The 19,686-nt window shown below is 37.7% G+C and overlaps 1 protein-coding gene across 4 annotated transcripts in view; it reads right to left on the reverse strand.

The window, feature by feature from the left end:
* The window catches only part of LOC129729953 (G-box-binding factor-like), a 42,743-nt gene extending 33,319 nt beyond the window's left edge, over window positions 1-9,424 (reverse strand). The window contains exon 1 of one of the 4 annotated variants that reach the window (XM_055688882.1): window positions 9,305-9,424. The gene's annotated coding sequence lies outside the window, so the exon portion shown is untranslated. Of the gene's footprint in view, window positions 1-9,144 lie in introns of all 4 variants that reach the window. The other 3 variants (XM_055688883.1, XM_055688880.1, XM_055688881.1) reach the window with 3 other exon arrangements.
* Between the last annotated feature and the right edge of the window lie 10,262 nt (window positions 9,425-19,686).

The following is a 19,686-nucleotide window of genomic DNA, read 5'->3' on the forward strand; positions in this document are numbered from 1 at the left end:
AAAACCGAAAATTGATGTTTGACGTTATTGGAAATGTTTGGTTTCTGCAAAACTTTGTAAAACTTTGAAGAGATATTTATAGATCCAGAGCTTTGTCTATAAACTGAAAATTGATGATTCCCGATTTCTAGGAAGTTATGAAAAGCTGAAAAAATATTCAAATATTTCCCGTTTACAGTATTTCCAGAATCGGTATGAAGCCTTGAAATATATATTTGACACCAAGAATTGATGTCTGATGCCATTTCGAACCCCAAGATGATAATTTTAAATTTCTAGAAAGCGAAAAATAACGGTACTTTCGTGAGCAGAGTATGATTTGCAGTAACGGATCTGCAGATGTCTTATATTACAATATCTGCATTTACAAATAAGGATGTAAATTATCACTCAAGCTCATTTTTTCGCAGGCCAAGAGCACATAAACACAATTTTGAACGATTCTGTATGACAAACTTGAAGTCCACAAGTAGTACCACAACTTTGTCGAATAGAAATTTGCTTGTACTTAAACACCGGAGCTGTGAGAGTACATTCTTTTACCGCGATAATTATCACGATCAGAACGTGACAAAGTCATTTTCAATTGACAATTATCAGGTTATAGTGACGCTTTGACCTGTCGCTTTCAATTGAAAAGCTTATGTATCATTTCCGAGCACTTTAATTTCAATTGAAAGCGGACTCTCACATGACGATTCTCAATTGGGAATGACAATGAGCGCTGATGGAGACAGGAGGCTTCCATACAGTACTTCACGCATATATAGGAAAGAGGGAGGCAATATTGATCGGAACTTGCGTGACGTATTTATTGGATGCCATTACCGTTCTAACTACGGCTTGCGGTGTTGAAAATATATCACCAAACGACGCGATGCGGTGCTAATTTCAATTGAGACGCTGAAGGAAAGGATAGAGTCTCTCTCTCCGTCACTCTCTCTGTCAATTGAAATAGTCATCAGTTTCATTTGAAATGATCCGATGAACAACGGACGGGAAAGAGAGAAAGAAATGATTAGATGACTGTAGCCGAAAGGAATCAAGTAAAAATGAAACTGTTCGAATCGAAATGACAGCGCGAGATATTCAGTTTCATTGTTTTGTTTCGAAAATGTAGAGCCCTGATCACGATCACGGTAATTATCGCGATAATTTTCTTAAACGTGCCTTCACGGCTCCGTTGTTTGAGTACAAGTAATACTCTCATTGACAAAGTTGTAGTACTACTTGAGGACTTTAAGTTTGTCATACAAAGTTGTTCAAAAATATCAAAAAAATGAGCGAGCTATTGGTTGGCAAAAAATGAGCGTGAGTGATAATTTACATCCTTGTTTGCAGATGTATAAAAAATTAAATCCATAACATTCCTGAGGGTGGAGAATGATGTTTCAGAGATTGTAGTGTAGGAGTAATGAAGGCACATTCCAGCCACAATTTATCATATACGATTACATTTTAATTAAATTGTCTTCTGTTTTGAAATTTTTAACTATCATTGCTTGAAATAATCGACGGAAAATATATTCTAACATTTGAAGCAAAAGCAAACAAGCCCATGCTAATTATAACCGCTTCCCGAGGATTCATAGGGTTTCGTCGATGAGATGATCGATGGATGCTTAATCAAAACATCAAGAAACCATCAGAAATTGCTTTGCCAGCGAAACCCGATTATTTCGGTATATTCCCAAATGTATCGCAGCAAGCCTTTGATTTTCGCTGTCAAATGTTTTATTGGGCATCACAGGGAAGTTTAACACTAACTGTTTATATCGACGGTGTGAACATGTGGTCGGTGTTAAGTCAGACCGGACCAAGTCGCAAAATTGGAAAAAAAACGAGGTTAATGATAGCATTTAATCAAGATTTACTTAAGCTACATCACACAACAACCAGAGTTGATTTATTTTTCAAATAGCGAAACTTATGGCATATTTTTTTCTGAATGATCAAAGAAAAGCAATCATAGTGTGCAGTCAGAACAAACCAAGTGTTAAACAGGTATTAGACGAAGCGAATATTTGCTATTTTTCAATACAGATTTTATTTTGTGCAAATAAAAATCGTACCAAAAAGAGCAAATATTTGCGTCGTCTAATACCTGCTTTAGGTTATTGGCAAATACAACCCAATCACATGTTGGTTAAAATCAGCAAGTAGATAAATATTCTAGCGATTTTTCGGATTTCTCTTTATTAGAGGATACTTTCTTCATCAATCATCGGAGTCATGTATCTTTTACACACAGCAATGTACTTGAATGTATTTTTTTGACGAATTTTGCTATCGCTACGCTGACCATATATCACGCTTTATAGTATTCAGACAGAGTGGACCATGTGCCAAGCAGAAAAAAGTCGTAATTACCGGAATTATTTGCATTGGTTTGAAGTCAGCATAAGTCGATTTCAAAGCTGCCAGGTACCTTATAAAAAAATTCCAGAGCCCGTTAGCCAGTAAAAGAAAAAAGTGTAAATGGCCCACTATGATTGAACATATAACTAGAAAATGTTAGTCTTTAGTGTAAGTAACTCAAAAATTTTCATTTATGAAAACAAGTTCCGATTGAAATAGTGATTCTGACCTCAAGAATAATGATTCTACCAAGGAATCATATCCTAATAATGTTGATAAAAATGATAATAAAGTGAGATAGGATGATTGCGAAAACATTCATTGAGTTTGTTCAATTACATTTTAAGTATTATATTGTATTATTTTTAGTGCTGAAGAAGCGAAAAAAAAAATTTAAAACTTTTGACTTTTTGAATATATTTCAATTGATCAGTCACAATGAACCAACTCATTACATATCATTCTTTTGTTCTTCATAATTTCGCTGTTTTTCTTAATTGACACTTTACATGATACATTTACATGATCACTGTATTAGTAGCGAAAAATAGGTAAAAAACCGTGTTTTTGGGTTGTGACTCAGATCTCCATCAACGAGTAAATGCCATTTGAAATGGTACTTCGCAGATGGCAGGAATGGATTTCAGTTGAAAAATCTTAAAATCTACCGAACCGAACATGGTTATTTTCATACTGCCTTAGGAGTTCTACCTCATTCCAGTGGTGTAAGCTGACTTTGATTAGTTTGTTACTCCGCTGAGTATTTTTTTCAAATAGGTTGAATACTGGTTTAAAGCTTGATCGAAAACAACCCAACAAACGTGACGTCAAAACCATACAACGGTTCGAACGGTTCACATGAGCAAAAGTGCTCATGCACCATCAATTATAGTAACCTATAAGTCAGCAGAAAAAAAAGCTCTATCAGTCAAACTCTAGCTGTGATGGCAAAAACAGCGGAACTACTGCGTTCGGGAGTGTTCGCGTTCAAAGAACGGTACCTCGCCGCGTCGAAAACGGACATTGTGCGGTACTTTGTGGACGCCGTATACGCCCGTTCCGGCATTTACAACACCTTGGCACTGTTGGACAACAATCAGAGCATCGAAAGAAAGCCCGGTTTCGAACGGTTGACGGCCCTGAGCGACGAGAAGCTCCAAAGGATACTGAAAAGAAGGACCGAGGTAAAAGTGACTACATTGCTGCGTCCGCGCGCCGGAAGGTCGGTGCAACCGGCCAAACAGTGAAAGAGTACTTGGTGAATGGGACATATATCTCAGGGAGCGGCAGTCCCGTCCACTGGTCTCGGAGCTGCAGACAATGACGCATCGGCAGCGGCTGAATGAGATGGTCTAGTAGGTGATGGATTACGGGACCTATCTCACCCTGGATGGTAACGACTGGCAGGGCACTTCGTATTTTACTTCCCCCACGAAGGAAGTGAGCTCCTAGGTGGAGTTCAATTCACCCATCAAGTTCCCCAAGGAGTTGCCGAGAATGGGATTTCGAAGCCGCTCTTTTTTCGCACGGAAGTGCGAATCGTTGCATCGTTCATCAAGAAATACGGAAGTTGCATCGTTCATCAAGAAATACCATAAAAGTGGAAGACGTGGTGTTCTGACCAGATTTGGTGTCGGCCTAGTAGTCGAGGCGATCGTTGGAGAGATGAAGTGGCTGAATATCGATGTGGTACCCAATCAGTGTTGCCGCTAGGTTTAAAATGAAACCTGGCAAAACGAGAATAAAAAGTCTGGCAAAAATCTCAAACTCATTTTGGGATGAAATAACGAAAAAAATCTGAAGTGATGACCTATTTTTTTGCACTCACCGGGTAGGCAAAGGCCGGTCGCGACCCATTTCGGCATGATAACCTTTTCGCGAGACGACGCGAATGAAATCTGGTGAAAATCTGGCTCGTTGTCAAATATCTGGCAGATTCTAAGGTTTATTTGTTTTTTTTTTTATTCTCGCTTATTTTCCGTCGGTCTAGTTCCGCCACTGTTGTGCCAATCACCGACGCCCAGGGAGGTGACTCCACCCCCAGGACCCTAACTCACGACCCGTTTATTAACGGACCGGCGCCAACGGCTTTACTTCCTCATGCGATGGAAGGCGTGCTCCCAGAGATTTTTCGCCTCAGAAAATCTCCCGGTGTGGGCTAGGATTGAATCTAGACCAGCAGGGTTGGTTGTGAGTGGATCACGCCTCCTCCCAGGCGTCGAGCGTGGTTGGCGGAGACGTTACCAACCACGCTAGGCCCCCGCCCAGGTTTATTTGTTTGTCAGGCGCGCAATCAGGTTTCTGGCAAAATCCAGATTTATCTGGTATACTGGCAACGTTGTACCCAATAGAGATGGTCGGGTTTGAAGTTTTTAAAATCCGTACCCGACCCGGATCCGAACTCGACCCAAACTCGAAAATTTTATTTTTGTGAAACCCGAGACCGAGAGTTTTTTTGGGATCGATTTTTTATACCAATTTAAGCCTGCCTTAGAGCTTACTAGAATTCACAGCAACGGCTTAATGCTATAATCTCTTTTTTCCAGTTTAAGCTCTAGGGCTGACCTGCGTTTTCCAGTGAAATTATACAAATGAAAATTTAAATAGCGCAGTTAAAGATCCAAGTACAATGGATACGTTTGCATTCATTTTACATTGTAAAATTAACGTTAAATGAAAGACGAACTGACAAATTGCCGCAAACGCAGCCGCAACGTATCAATTGTGCTTGGGCCTTAAGATTCGAAAATAATAAAATATTTCGGGGTGCTAACTGTTGATTTTCTGGTTGAGTTTTTTTTTTTTTTGAATAATATCCTAACAGTTATCTACAGATCGAACTTCATTTTATCAATGCTGTCAAAATAGTCTTCTCCTGCCTGCAGCGAGTATGAAAATTCAAAAATAATAAATAATTTCGGGGTGCTAACTGTTGATTTTCTGGTTGAGTTTTTTTTTTTTGAATAATATCCTAACAGTTATCTACAGATCGAACTTCATTTTATCAATGCTGTCAAAATAGTCTTCTCCTGCCTGCAGCGAGTATGAAAATTCAAAAATAATAAATACAAAACTTTCCAGTTTAAACTGATACATAAAATTGAAGTTTTAGACTTTGAATAAAATCCATTGTTTTAAAAATACCTACATTAAAACATAAGGAACTCTCTCTGTGCAGAACAATATGAAAACAATTTTAAAATATTTGGTGTCACGAAGAATTTTGTAATGAAGTAGAATTACATTTTTTCACACGTCACATGGCAAGAGCCCATGAAATAGAGTCATTGACAATATACAGTCATACCTCGATATAAGGCAACTTTATTTTTATTTTCGTTACGTTATATCGAGTTACGTTATATCGAAGCAAAAACTTTTGTTTTTAAATTATGCAAGAATGTTAATGGTTACTCAAAGATGCGCGAAAACCTATAACCTATCAGTATTTTAAAATCTTTTTTATGCCCATTCAGAAATGTTTTCAGAAGCAAAACAAAATATTTATTTCAATTGATACAAGAGGTTACTCAAAGATTCGTGAAAACCTATTGCCCATCACCTATCAGTATTTTTAAACAATTCTCATGCCCATTTAGGACAATTTTCAACAAGCAAAAAAAATTTGTTTAACTGATGCAAGACTGTTGGTGGTTACTCACAGATGCGCGAAAACCTATTTCCTTTCACCTATCAGTATTTTGAAACCTTTCTTATGCCCATTTAGAGAAAATTTCAACAAGCATACAAAAATTTTTTTAATTGATGCAAGACTTTGAATTGTTACTGAAGGATGCGTGAAAACCTATTTCCCATCACCTATTAGTATTTTCAAACCTTCCTTATGCCCATTTTGGACAATTTTCACATTGGTTTCATTGGTTTTAAAACTTACTACAAACATATTTTTGAAGCAATTTATAGCCCAAAAACAGTTGCTGTATCATTTATTTTCGAGTTCAATACATTTTAAAAAGTTACGTTATATCGAGGTAAAAGTTACGTTATTTCGAGTTACATTATATCGAGGTTGCCTTATATCGAGGAATGACTGTACTCACACTTAGGCAACATTGCAGATATAAATAGTTACAAATAATTCTTTGACAAAGGATTAAGGGGTTAAATACCTTTTTAATCGAGAAAAATAAGAAAAGGTTAGTTTGTTTATATGTGAGCAGCAATTTTGTTTATAACATTGGCGTTATAATTTTCTGATCATGCAAAGACTCGGCAGGTCTACTAAAAGCATTTAATCCATATTATTACATTAGTTTTATTTTTATTGCAAACGGAAACTGTTTCGCCCGAAAAATCTAGTTTTTGATGTCTGAAAATTGTATTTTTTTTGCGAAGTAAAACTTTGTGTATCAAAAAATGATCGTGCAAGGACTGGCAACGTTAATCACGAACATTCAAAACGTTAACACGGCAAAGTCTTTTTTTCCAAAATACCATTCTGATATAGTCGTTTCCAGGGCCAGGGCGTCTAAATGGCGACAATTTAGGTTGTTTTTATTTTATTGATAAACATCAAAGCTTTTTCGGTGATTAGCGGTATTCTAGATATAAGTAAAACATTTGATAATTAGAGTTTTTGTTTCCGTCTTTGGAATTGTTGATGTTGATTAAAATTTCAAAAGTTTGAAGCCCGTTTTCTTCGACTGATTAAAACAGACGGCACTGATTAGGCCACATGATTTGTCGACTGTTGATGTAATAAGGAAAGTTTATTATCTTCAGAGCTACTAATAACAAGATTCACTTTTTTGTACAAGTTGTCCATGGTAATGTAATGCGGTTTCTATCAACTTCGATATAACATAACTTTTTTAGCCCCTAAAATTATAGTTCAGCAATCGTTTTTGGGGAGTAATATGTTCTGAAAAAATGTTTTAGGAAGTTTTAAAACCAATAAGTACCGTAAACTGTGGTAACATTGATCTTTTTTTTAATGTTTTGTGACTGGTTATGTTTGTCCACGAAAATCGGCTTAAAGGGGCATAAAAAAAGGTTTAAATATTTTGCTAGGTGATAGAAAGTAAAATTGAGCAACCATCAACAACTTTACATCATTGAACAAAAATTATGCTTTAATTTAATGTAACTAGCTATAACGTAACACAAAAAAAGTTGCCTTATATCGAGGTATGACTGAATTCACTTTCACATAACTGCAAAAGTGCCAAGAGTAAACTCTCATATATGGAAATCTTGTGGCAGAGACAAAATCACATTTTGAAATCGATATTCTTTTGTTGTCGTCACAGTTAACACACTTTTAAGAACCTGAAAATTGAATTGCTTGTGATTGTTTCACATGAATTCGTTATTTCGTTATTCGTTGTTTCACATGTTCGTTAAAATTGTAATCAATTTCAAAGTCTAAATAATAAAGTGTTTCACTACTCGGCAAACGAGAAAATGGAAGACTTTCAGAGAAATAAACCCCTACCGAACTTTTCCGTTAAAAAAAAAAAAAAAAAAAAAAAAAAACAGTTGTATTGAAACCGATCAAAATGAGCAATCAGCTCTTCGATTTTATTAAAAGTCACTTAGGAACTTGAACCAATTAATGTCAAATCTGCTTATGACCTGATTAACCTGAGCCAGGGAAACTAAACGAAGCTTAAAATTCATCTCTAAATTTAAAACGCTGTCCTAATTTGAGGGCTCAATGCAAACGCGTCAACAATATTAGACAAACAGCGACAGCTGAGTGTAGTTGCAATTTAGTGAATTTAATTCTCACTCTTTATTAAAAAACGCACAAAACTCGTACGTGTACTTATACTGCTCGTCTACGTATCATTCGGGCACTCGCTAGACATACAGAAAAAAAGCACAACACATAAAATGGGACGAATTGTTTCCCTTTGAATGTAGATTTTTTGCAGTCACTGAAACCTTTTATTCGTGTTGTAATGCGTTTTAAAATGTAAAATAAATCCGTACAAGGATTGCGTGTAGGAAACTCCACTTTCAAGTAGAAAACATCATTCGAAATACCATTTATTAAAATCACCATCAAGATGTGGAGTCTAAAGCTTTGAAACATTGTGCACTTTACTTTGATGATGACGGTGGCGTTCAGAGAGCGATTCATCAGTACTCAATTGCTCATAGAATTTGTTAAAAAACTCCGTTTTTTACGCGAAGCAAATAGAGCAACGTGTATTTAATTTTTAACCCGTATAATGAGCTCAGGTGATTGCATCCCAACCACCGGTATTAGCCTGCGTCTAAGACACACATGCTAATTAACAATTAGAATGATAACAGGCAATCGTGTTCCACTAAGCCATCACCGATCAATACATTTACGAGCGCACAGATCGAGTCGGGCTTAGTATGCTAAGCTAACAAAACCTTAGCTCCCCGCTCGGGGCTGCCGTGCATGTATTCAACTCTTCCAGGCAAGCTGTAAGCAAACACGATGACGAAGCACTCGTAAAATATTCTGTCACAAAGCAAAACAATACGGCTTTGAGGATGGCTATTCGAACGAACGAATTGTTTGCTTCTGCCTCACAAGCACGGCACAGCAACGGCGGCGCTCAAGTAACAACAATTCCAGAGATGTGCCCATCGGCGGCAGTGTCCGCACTCGGACCGAACTCGGCACTAGGTTAAGCGGCGATATAGTGACGCGAGCTCCCAAATGGTTATTCATTATAAATGACCATGCAGCATCAAACCGCATCACCGCATCACTAGGATACTGATGCACCTTTCGTGACACAATAATCGCCGAGAAATAATTACTCCAAAGAGTTACAAACACACTTCAGCCGCCAGCGGCGCCGTTGACGCATAGCACTAAATTTCCATCGCGAAAACGCGTACTTATTCTCACGCAAATCTATCTATAAGAGCGATTAACTTTCCGCTACGAAGCACAAAATCTGGATCACTTCGCACTAGTCACCGAAAACAAAATAAATACCACTAGTCCAAGTCCTTCCGTGCGGTTCGAAGTAGCACACCGCCAAATTGTACGATTAGTATCCTATCAGTCACCGGCTCTGAGGACCGCACTAGTCGAGACCGTTTGCTAAACTGAGAGTTCCGTCAGCCAGCAACGTTCACGTTCAGTTTACCTTTTTGCCCACTCGCCGCCACGCCACTCTGTTGCTCGTCGAATATGTTTCCTTCGGTCGGTCGGTTGCATTCGTATAGGCAGGCACACACGATGAGCGAAATGATTCATTTCGCCTCACAGTCACACTGACTGTTCACACAGCAGAACGTTCTTGCTGCTAGGTCACAGCCGTGCGCGGGGGGTGGTTTTTGATGACACAGGTTGAAAAAAATTTAAGCAGAAGATAATTAAAAAATATGTATAATCCAATACGGGTAGACCATTGTACCATTTTTTATCAGAGCTGAAGGCGAAAATTTTTCTGTCAGAAATTTAATAAATTTATGAAAAAGCTGTGAAATTATGAAGCAGTTGCGTTGCCAAAAAAGAGATAGTTGTTGTTTTAATAAGTTTATTAGGATTTCTAGTTTGCTGCAAGAGGTAGAAAAATTTAAAGTTTAAAGAGTGCTTCAAACATGAATCAAACCATCCTTTATCGAAAGCTTACAATCTAAAACGTCAAAAATATCAGAAAGTTTCAAAGAATATAAAGATAAACTGGAAATGAAGTTGAGAGGCCTTTCAAAAACTCCATGAAGACACTTCGTATAACAATAATAAAAAAGTTCGCTCGGAAGTACTTTCTATGGTTTCCCGATAACCGGAAATTACTATCTCGAACTTCAAAATACCGAATGGAGTCGATTTCTGGCCTCTAGATATCACCCCGGTTCTGATGATATTCAGCCTTGGTTCCAGCTCGGCATTTCGTTGGATGCTTGGCGAAATGCAAGTATGCAAGAATTGCAAGAATTTGGACAATTTTCATGACGCGTCGTTATTTTCGGTATTTCAATTTTCTACCCTATTCCAGAGTTAAGACGTAGCACTACGTCAAAAAATGGCTGATTCGATTTTGGAAAATTTTTGGTTCCGATAATGATTCACACTGTTTCGATTATGATACAAATTCTGTGATCAGATAAACCGAAATATTTGAATGCATTCACGTCGGATTTACTATAAATTATTGTTATAACTAGACTGATGGATGGTGAAATCGTGACATGAAAATCAATGTACCATGTAAATAGTCTAAACTATTCTAATCATGATACATTACCTTGCTACGAAGACTGTACACATACGTACGGGCCAACAGAAAGACGCAAATAACGACACTCGTACTGCGATAGTAAAGTATAATTTTTACAGAATTTACCCCAGTGGCAGATGGAAAAAATCGGGAGTCAAAAAATTTCGCCCTTTTCACCAAACGGAATTTTGACCGCTGAGAATGCTTAACAGTAAGGTTATCTGCCGTCAATCAGAGCCTGTTCTGTACTGCTCATTATAAAATAAGGTTAAAAAGTGATATTTGGTTTAAATACAGTATTCAAATCAAGTAAACTTTGTTGTCACTTTTCGTTCATGATATTTTTTTAACTGCGTCAGAAAATTTCATTGCCTGATTCAGTGCCTGAATATCACAAGGGATCAGAAAATAAAAGAAGTTCTTTTTCAACTGCGCACCACGCTATGAAGAAAAAAAATATTACCCTGCATAAAAAAAAAAAAAAAAACAGATAACACAACAATTTTTTCAATTCTCCAAGGCCTTTAGAGACAGAAATTCAAAATAAAAATAGTAAGGCACTACCACAAAAAAAAACAAAATAATGGTCGCAGTGGTCCAAATCTTACAAAAAGGCGCTTCCTTAATGGTTGGTTTCCATCTAGAAATATCAGAACATCGCATTAAAAGACACAATAATCCAGAAACCGAATATAGGGGGAAATTTGAATCTACAGCAATAGTAATTTGATAGTTATATTCTAGAAAAAAAATTTCTTCTAGAATGTTGTATCGATAGAACGCTTATTTTTATGTTACTAAAAATTGGGGTGACCAGAATTTTCGATATAAACAAAACTCTAACTCTTTGTAGATAGAGAAAAAAGTTGTCCTACAATGTTTAAGCAACTTTCATGTTATTTTCAAGCAACTTCGTGAAAAATATTTTTTAATCTTTGAAATTAATACTGGTAAACACAAGTTTTGCACTCGAGTTTAAACTAGAAAAAACGAAAGATTATAGCTTTTCAACAACTCCTGTAAATGCCCCTTGCAATGATAACTTTTTCAGAGACTTAAATGAGTTTTCAGAGGTACTAAAATCACATGAATGGTGGGCTTCGTTGAAACGTTAGATTTCGATCTCTAACTGGTCGTTTAACGCTTGCTTTCCCTAACACGTATGACAAAATAAGATACAAAGTTACCGGATATGCACTCTTCGAGCTAAAAGAGCGGGCTGCTGCTCAAACCAATCATTTTACTAACGGATGATGGGAAGGACGGTCCCAACTTTTTTGTGAGATTTGGACCACTGCGACCATTTTTTTTTTGTGGTAGCGCCTCACTATTTTTGTTTTGAATTTCTGTCTTTGCCGAGTCTGTTTCCGGTCAAACAAATCATTATACTAATTATACAGATGGTTGGATACAGACGGTCATTTCCTTCAGTGAACCTGTTTCATTTTGATAACCAAACAAGCTTTCTGGATCCTGGCAATCATAATCTGCTGGCCTTGTCTAGTTTTAAGGGCGAAAACAGCTTTTCACTGTGTTGTAAGAGTGCTGTTGGCGCCGCAACGTCGAACCACCCTACAACCTTCGATTGAACTTCTGTTATTTTTTGACGTAGAACTACGTCTCTCAGGAAGTTCGGCTACATAGGGATGTAAAATGGAAATCGAAAACCGGACAATGTGAAAAATATGTCCAATTTCAAGTGCTAATAAGTCGGTTGGTTTTCGATGGATTACCATCGTTCTTGTAGCTTCTCCTGTAGATTCCTCCCAAATGCACAAAATTTTAATTTTATTAATCGAGCTATTGTAATATTGAAAATTGTCAAAACGAAAAATTCGACCTCTTATTGGTTGTTATATGATTGCTTCCCAAGCATGGTCGATAGAATTATAGACCTAGTAATTTGCAATGGACTATTTGGCCTATATAAGTGCCTGTTTCAGCCGAAACTGCTCATATTAGTTCTAGACAGGGACAATAGTAGTCCTCCCTTAGCAGCAGCAGCAGCAGTGCAGCGGATACCAATGGCAGCGGATAGCGGCCAGAGCTGTGGCATGGTAACGGATAGCGGCCGCAGCGGGTCTCAGCAACGATAGTAACAGGGCAAGCTGATGCAGCGGGACACTTCACCGCTGACTCTGTGCATAGTGGGCACTAGTAAATGCACCCATTGAAAAGTTACCTCATTTTGACAACATACCAACATTCTGTAATGCTGGTGTTCAAAATACATGAGCCGTCTAGTTTTGAGTGTTAGAACAGCTTTCCACTGTGTTATCTATCAAAAGGAATACCTTATTCGCATTGTCAGTGATAATGCAAAGATGTGGTTAGCATCTTATCCGAAATAGAATTACACAGCAAATTGTCCTTTTCAGGGTAGAAAAGGTCTAATTGAAGAATTAAAATTTTCTCTCAAATTCATTTGCACCTGTAAATACTGGAATAGTTGTAAATTTGACTTCATCTCCATGTCTTAAAACGTACCGAATTATTTTTTACTTCAGTAATAAGCACAACAGCCGAACAGCTATTATTATCTGCATTGAATTTAACATTTTTACGAAAAATAAATTAAGAAATTTAAAACTATTTTCGTAAAAATGCTATATCTCGAGATTGGCTCATATTACCTCGGGGTGATAAGTGTTTCTTACATAAAAATTTTCGAGAAATACGATGAAACCATAAAATTTAGAAAAAAAATCTGCATTTGCCGAAAAAGGCAAATTTAGTTTCAAAATATGAAAAAAAATCCATCTGGATCCATCTGGCAACACTCCGGTCAAAAATAATATTTTTTATGGATTCCTTGGTTTATTTTCTTCAAAATTCACCTATTACTATTTTTCGGGTGCCTTACGTCTTAAAATTGTAAAAAAAATAATTACGAAATTTACAACTATTTTCGTAAAAATGCTATATCTCGAGATTAGTTGATAGTTGTTTCTTACGTAAAATTTTCCAAGAACACGATGAAATTATCAAATTCAAAATAAAAATAGCTGCATTTGCCAAAAATTTTGTAAATTTAGTTTTCAAATACAAAAATAATTTATCTGGCAACACTTCCGGTCAAAAGTTATATTTTTTTCTGGTTTCCTTGGTTTATTTGCTTCAAAAATAATCCATCAGTATTTTTCGCACTTTTTACGTCTTTGAATTGTAAGAAAAAGAAAAATAGATTTTCAACAAAAATTGCGTGACTTTGCAATAAAGAGGGGGGTCCTACAGAGCTGGGGGAATTCCAATTGACACCAACATTGGGATTTCTCCAAAGAGACAGAAGATGAATAATTCCCCCACCTTTGAGCAAAATCTGTGATGGTCGTGTCCAAGTTTGTGCTTTTTCGTGGTCACTTCGTATGGAATGACCCATATATCGAATAACCTGTTTTTTTCTGGCCGCCCTGTTTCGGAGCTGGCCACTTTAACAAGCCAACAGCAAAAACACGGGGGTCTGATTATTTTCGGTGAATTGAATCAATCCTGCAATTTTAAGCACAAATTGGAACACAAAAAAATACAACCACTTATTCCGCGGTTAGTCTATAAGAAATGACGTGGTTCAGATCTACGATGAGATAAAGATGATGAGACGACATGAAGGAGGCTGAGACGGTTACAGTCGACAGGAACCTCAGTATATCGAAAAGAAGAAGGAGCTAATTGCTGTGGATTTGGACGGTCGAGTGTCAATGGTCAAAAGAGGTTGCAAGCAGTAATCAAGAAAGGTATGATCAGTTCTGAACAAAAAAATTTGACAACGAAAAAATTACAAAGAAGGCGAATCAAAGCAGGTCCAGGCAAACACACGTGACTATAAGGCAAAAGAGATTGCGCTATAACCATTCCATAAGCGTGAAATGAATTGCGCCAGAGATATATTAGGATACTGAACAGAACTATTAACTGTATCAGCAATAGAGGAAAATGAAAACTTTAATGGTAAGTAAAGCTTCAAAGAAACGCGCAAAATGAATTAAAGGCGCGCAAACATCAACGCGGCTAATTGGAAACCCTGTATAATCGATCAAGGGTGGTGACCCGATTATCTACCGAAACCACTGGCATTTACAGTACTCTTTGCAAAGATAGTCTATGTAACACGCGTTGTTACAGAACAGTTGACATTACCTACTCCATGACATCTCTATCACCAGAAAAGCGCAAAAATAGACCATCGCACGGTTAGTTCACGCACCTGAGTTTGACAGCTACTGCTAACTTCGTTTACCCTTGGATGATGCAGTTTTGTGTTCAATTATAGCAGGTCATTTCAATTGTGACCAAAATTCCCTTTAAATGCTGTGCGTGAGGTGCCAGTATACTAAGAACAATTATAAATTGAGCAGCATTTCCGCTACGCACACGATTGCTCCATCAGAAAAAAGCACAAAATCCAAGATGTAAATAAAGTTACCACTAGCTGTCAGAAAAGTGAGGTTATAGAAATTCGGTGAGATAGTCTATTGAAGGCTACTTGATGACAACTGTTAAACAGCGCATACACAAATATGTTGTTATGCGCAGTGCAACTAGATTGACAATCGTTTTTATCAGTGGCAGTTTTTATTGATTTTAAATTGATGATAGAAAATAGTAGTAGTAGTACACTTATTTTCTAACATGTTTTGTGGGTTACTTGGGTAACTAGAAGCGCAGTAGTACTTGAATCAAAATCAAATACTGTAATACTATCCACATCAGCTAAGGAGGACTTCACATGGCCTGACACGCTCCACCCGTTAGATTTTTTCGTCACTCGACTCACAACGTTTGAAGCATCAAAAATCGGCATTAATAGGGCACTCACTGCTAAAAAACTTCCTAAACCTCGCATTGATTGGGCTATTGTGTGAATTTGCAGAGCTCTGATTACACAGTTATGAGCTCAGAGTGTCATGATAAGAATGACACCCGGAAAATAAGCATTTTAAAAAGTCGAATATTTTGTAACTCTTTTTTAGGGTACTCATGTTAAAAAAGCAATGTAAATGTTTTTAATTATCTTTGGGGCTTACATCAGAAATGTATCGTGCTTAACATTTAGACAATCTGGACTCATCTACAATCCCAAATAACGTTGCTAACACTCCTTGGCAAAATGTTTAAAGAAAGATTTTTTCAGGATGGTTTAGGGAATTACACTCAGAACATTTAGGACTCATCAAATTATTGTTGAAGCAATAAAAAATTTTTTTTAGCACTTAACCCTCCTCCCCAGGCAACTCCTGCGCTACGACTATGGTTAGCACCGCTCGGTGGTTCGGTGAAGCGACCATTTCTAACTCACTGCCAGCGCAACGGCCAGCAACCAAGCACTTGTAGCGATTTACGAGATACTCCATACTGGGCCGCGGTACGGCAAAGGAATCCTTTGCAAGTACACACTGCGCGCTGCCACTATGTGACTTGTTCTACCTCTTCAGTGGGCAGCCAGCCGGGTACAGACTCGGGTATTTACGTATTACACATGGTCGAAGGAATTGCATGAATAGCCGCCCGTCTACAGCAGGAGACTTACAATACTCGCAACCGGAAACAGTGCAATGCACCGTGGGTTTACGTTAGGGGGTTTTGGTTTCGATTTGTGCACCTGCTGGGGTTAAGATACTTTTCCAATTTACATAGACGTAACGTAATAATAAGCTGGTAATAATTATAAGATGGTTGAAAGTAACTCAGCACAAAAAGCGTCTGATGGAGTAGTCTTATTGAACTATCCTCAACATTTACCTAGGAACTTGCTTAGTGCTTTATACAAATTCAAAGAATTCAGTCTTGCATGAATTCATAAAATCACAAAAAATATATTACCACATTATTTGCTCTCAGATTAATTCAAAGATAATTATAAGTATTTTATTAGTACAGCTCTATTTGATAATGCAAAAAAAAACTGACTAAATTCAAGTGGTTCTGAATTTGTGATCCTTAAAGCCATCATTCTAAACAGACAGTTGCAAATGACAGAAAGCAAAATATTGCTTCTATCTAGTCAAAATTCTCCAGAATGTAACAAGCGATAAAGACTTAGAGAGACAGAGAGAAATTGTCTGAATTGATTGTTTAGCTTTTGACGAAACGGAAAATTGCTAACTTCTTTATTCAAGTGGAAAAGTCTGTACAAATTCTGTTACAGAGAAATGGTGACAGTGAGCAGTAAAAAGCACAATCCGCACAGTTACCCAATTAAATTGTCTATCGCGATGGAATAATGGGAATTCGAGGACGCGAAATTTCAAACAGTTACCTACTTCCAAAAATTTGTTGGGAAACTCAAACATGGATTGATTCAAAAGGCACCAACTGAGTGTTATCGCTAGCACCATTTCAATTATCCCACATACGTGAATTTGAATACTTTCCTCCAACGAGTGGCATTCGAGTTGAAAATGCATTGAAATTTAAATAATTACATAAATGGCAAAAATGTTCATTCTGATTATGAGAAATTTTAATTGAAATTATATAGAAAGTTTAACGAATTTCCCTACCGACAGACTCAACTTGCTCTTGTTGCAAATTATGTGTATAGGTATATAAAAACAAACATTTTAATGCCAACGAACAAACTGCCAGTGCTGGTGTAGGAAGCGAAGAAAAATTCCACTTTCGCTTAGAATCGTCCACTTTCGCTTGGCTTCCCATAAACGCCCGCTCGCTTGATGCGCAAGTCATGTCTCAATCTAGATTCCGGAGTAGGTACCTACATATTTGCCTGCCTGTGCGCTATCTAGGAACGTTTGTAAGTTGTGATTTTTGCTTCACACCCCGTTTCAGCTTCAGTTTAGAGTGAAAATTAGGTCTCTCTCACCTGCTGTGGCAGCAACCTTTCACACCTGCTTCCAACGCGGCCGCGGAGCTGCAAATTTACGCAAGAATTGTAGAACAAATTAACCCGGATTCTGAGGATTCGCCCATTCGTGACCGAATTACCTGTTCACGTTTCGTGTGGAAAGGCTATTTGTTTAAAAGCCTCTAGGGTGATGAGAGGAATGATAAAACTATATTTGTGGTCAGTCAGTAAAAGTCAGATCAGATTGCAATGAGACTGCCAGCTGATTGGAGACCGCACTAAGGAAACCAGCCCCAGAGTTTGGTTTCTCCCGTTGCGTTGGTGGCTTGCTCATCTTGGCAGATTGTGGCAGCTAAGGATAATGATAGTTGGGTTCTCCTGTTGCGACACAGAGTTACGAACGTTTGCCTGCTGCAGCGCACATGGAAGACATGTCGACAATGATGACAATACCTACAGAAAAAAAAACCTGAACCTAGCAGAGCAGGTTGAATTCAGACTAATGGTTCCGTTGTTTAGGTCAGTGGGTAGTAGGTAACTCTGATATTCTCGACTGAAACAGGGTTGGGAGGAGAGCGAGGGACCAGAAAGTTTGCATATGTATAGCTAAAATGAGGATTACTGTACTTGAAAACAATGGAAACGGGACCGTGCCACTGAAAATGAACGAGTAGAAATTATTTTTCCTTGACTAGCACTTTTGTGGAAGTTGGCATGTCCGCTAAGGATAGTTGGAAAAACCTCAATAGAACATATAATCAATTCAATGGATAACTTGTTATTTAAACCAAATAAACAAAATGAATAACATGCACTATTTACAAAGAACAAAATCATTTATTGGCAACGCGCTCTCAGAAATTAAAGCTGATCACGATTACAGTTACAGTTTCAGTTGTTGTAGGTTGCAAGTCGTGCATGCTTTCTTTCCTTCATTCATCGTATCGTTTAGATCCTAGATCCGCTCTACCAATCTAATAGTTAATTTTAAATTGAACACCGCGACCGCAATTTCCCCCCATCCTTAATCATTATCAATGTATGCGTCAAAATCAGTTCGCTAGCGGTAATGTTTATTCAACTGGGTTCTATTTAATGATGAAAATGATACCGGAAAGGGTATGTTATTGTTCCAGCCCGAAAGCAATTGAGTCAGCAGTGAATCAAACTAAGTATAGGTAAGGTTCGAAAACAGCAAACATTGAATCGGTAACGAAACCTCGCAGAGTGAGTACACCCGCTGGCAGTGGAAACGCACGGTACTTCACACAGTGAGCCCCGTTGGCACAAAGGATATTGTTTCCTGCGCGATCTGGTATTTGTTGTTTCAGCAAACATACGCACACTTTAATTAATGGCTTGCGGCATTGCTATCGTTACACCTAGCAACTAGCAGGAATAACACCAAACTGCATGTTCTAGTTTTTGCCTCTGCATTTTCAACACACGCTATCAGGTCAAAGCTGCTCCTCTTCTGGCTGACCGGTTGCACCCCGTGACGCAGGATCGCGGGAAGATATTTCTTCTAAAAAGACAACAACAGAAGCAACAGTATGCGAGAAATTTTGACAATCTTTCTCACGTAGTCGTAGTCAGTTTTGAAATAATTCCTTACTTCGGGTGTTAATATTTTTTAACAGTTATGTATTACTAAGAATTCCATTTTACCATATCCTATAAAACGAAAACGGTAGCCTTGCTCAACTGGAACTTTACAGGTGTACCTCGGGTATATTATTTGCATGCAGCATTTCCGGCAGGTATTTTATCATTTTTGGTTTGTTCTACTACTTCCATCTGCGCTCCTGCATGACCCGCATGAGAGTAAATTTTCTTTATATTTCTGACAAACTACTAAATCCTTTGTTACAAACCAGTATGTATGGTACAAACCATTATGTATTAAACCAGTATGTCTACTAATAATACATTAGATACATTAGAAAACGTTTACTAGAGGGCGTATACATGTTATAATTAAATTGCAATGAGTTTCATCAAGGTGACACCAATAACTGAGGTCTAGAGTCACAATTGAATCCAACCTACAATTACGACAAAAATAGATCACATATTTTCCTGTCAAAAGATAGGTAACCACAAGCCACACTTCCGTGTTCTGACGTTAGTTTTAATCAAAAGGGGAAGTTTGCTGGTGGAAACCCCGTTTGGGAAACGTGTCACCATTGTCAACCGATTTCGAAACGGAGGTACAGTGAGCGTGTATACACTTACAGATAAGTCATTCCTTCCTTGCCTGAGCCACCTGATCAATATTTTATTAGATAATATCTTGCTGGCGTGATGAGCGGACGTTATGCCGGGAGTGCACTTTGGCTGGCGAAGTTT

Source organism: Wyeomyia smithii, chromosome 3, assembly GCF_029784165.1.
Source record: "Wyeomyia smithii strain HCP4-BCI-WySm-NY-G18 chromosome 3, ASM2978416v1, whole genome shotgun sequence".
Classification (NCBI taxonomy): Eukaryota; Metazoa; Arthropoda; class Insecta; order Diptera; family Culicidae; genus Wyeomyia; species Wyeomyia smithii.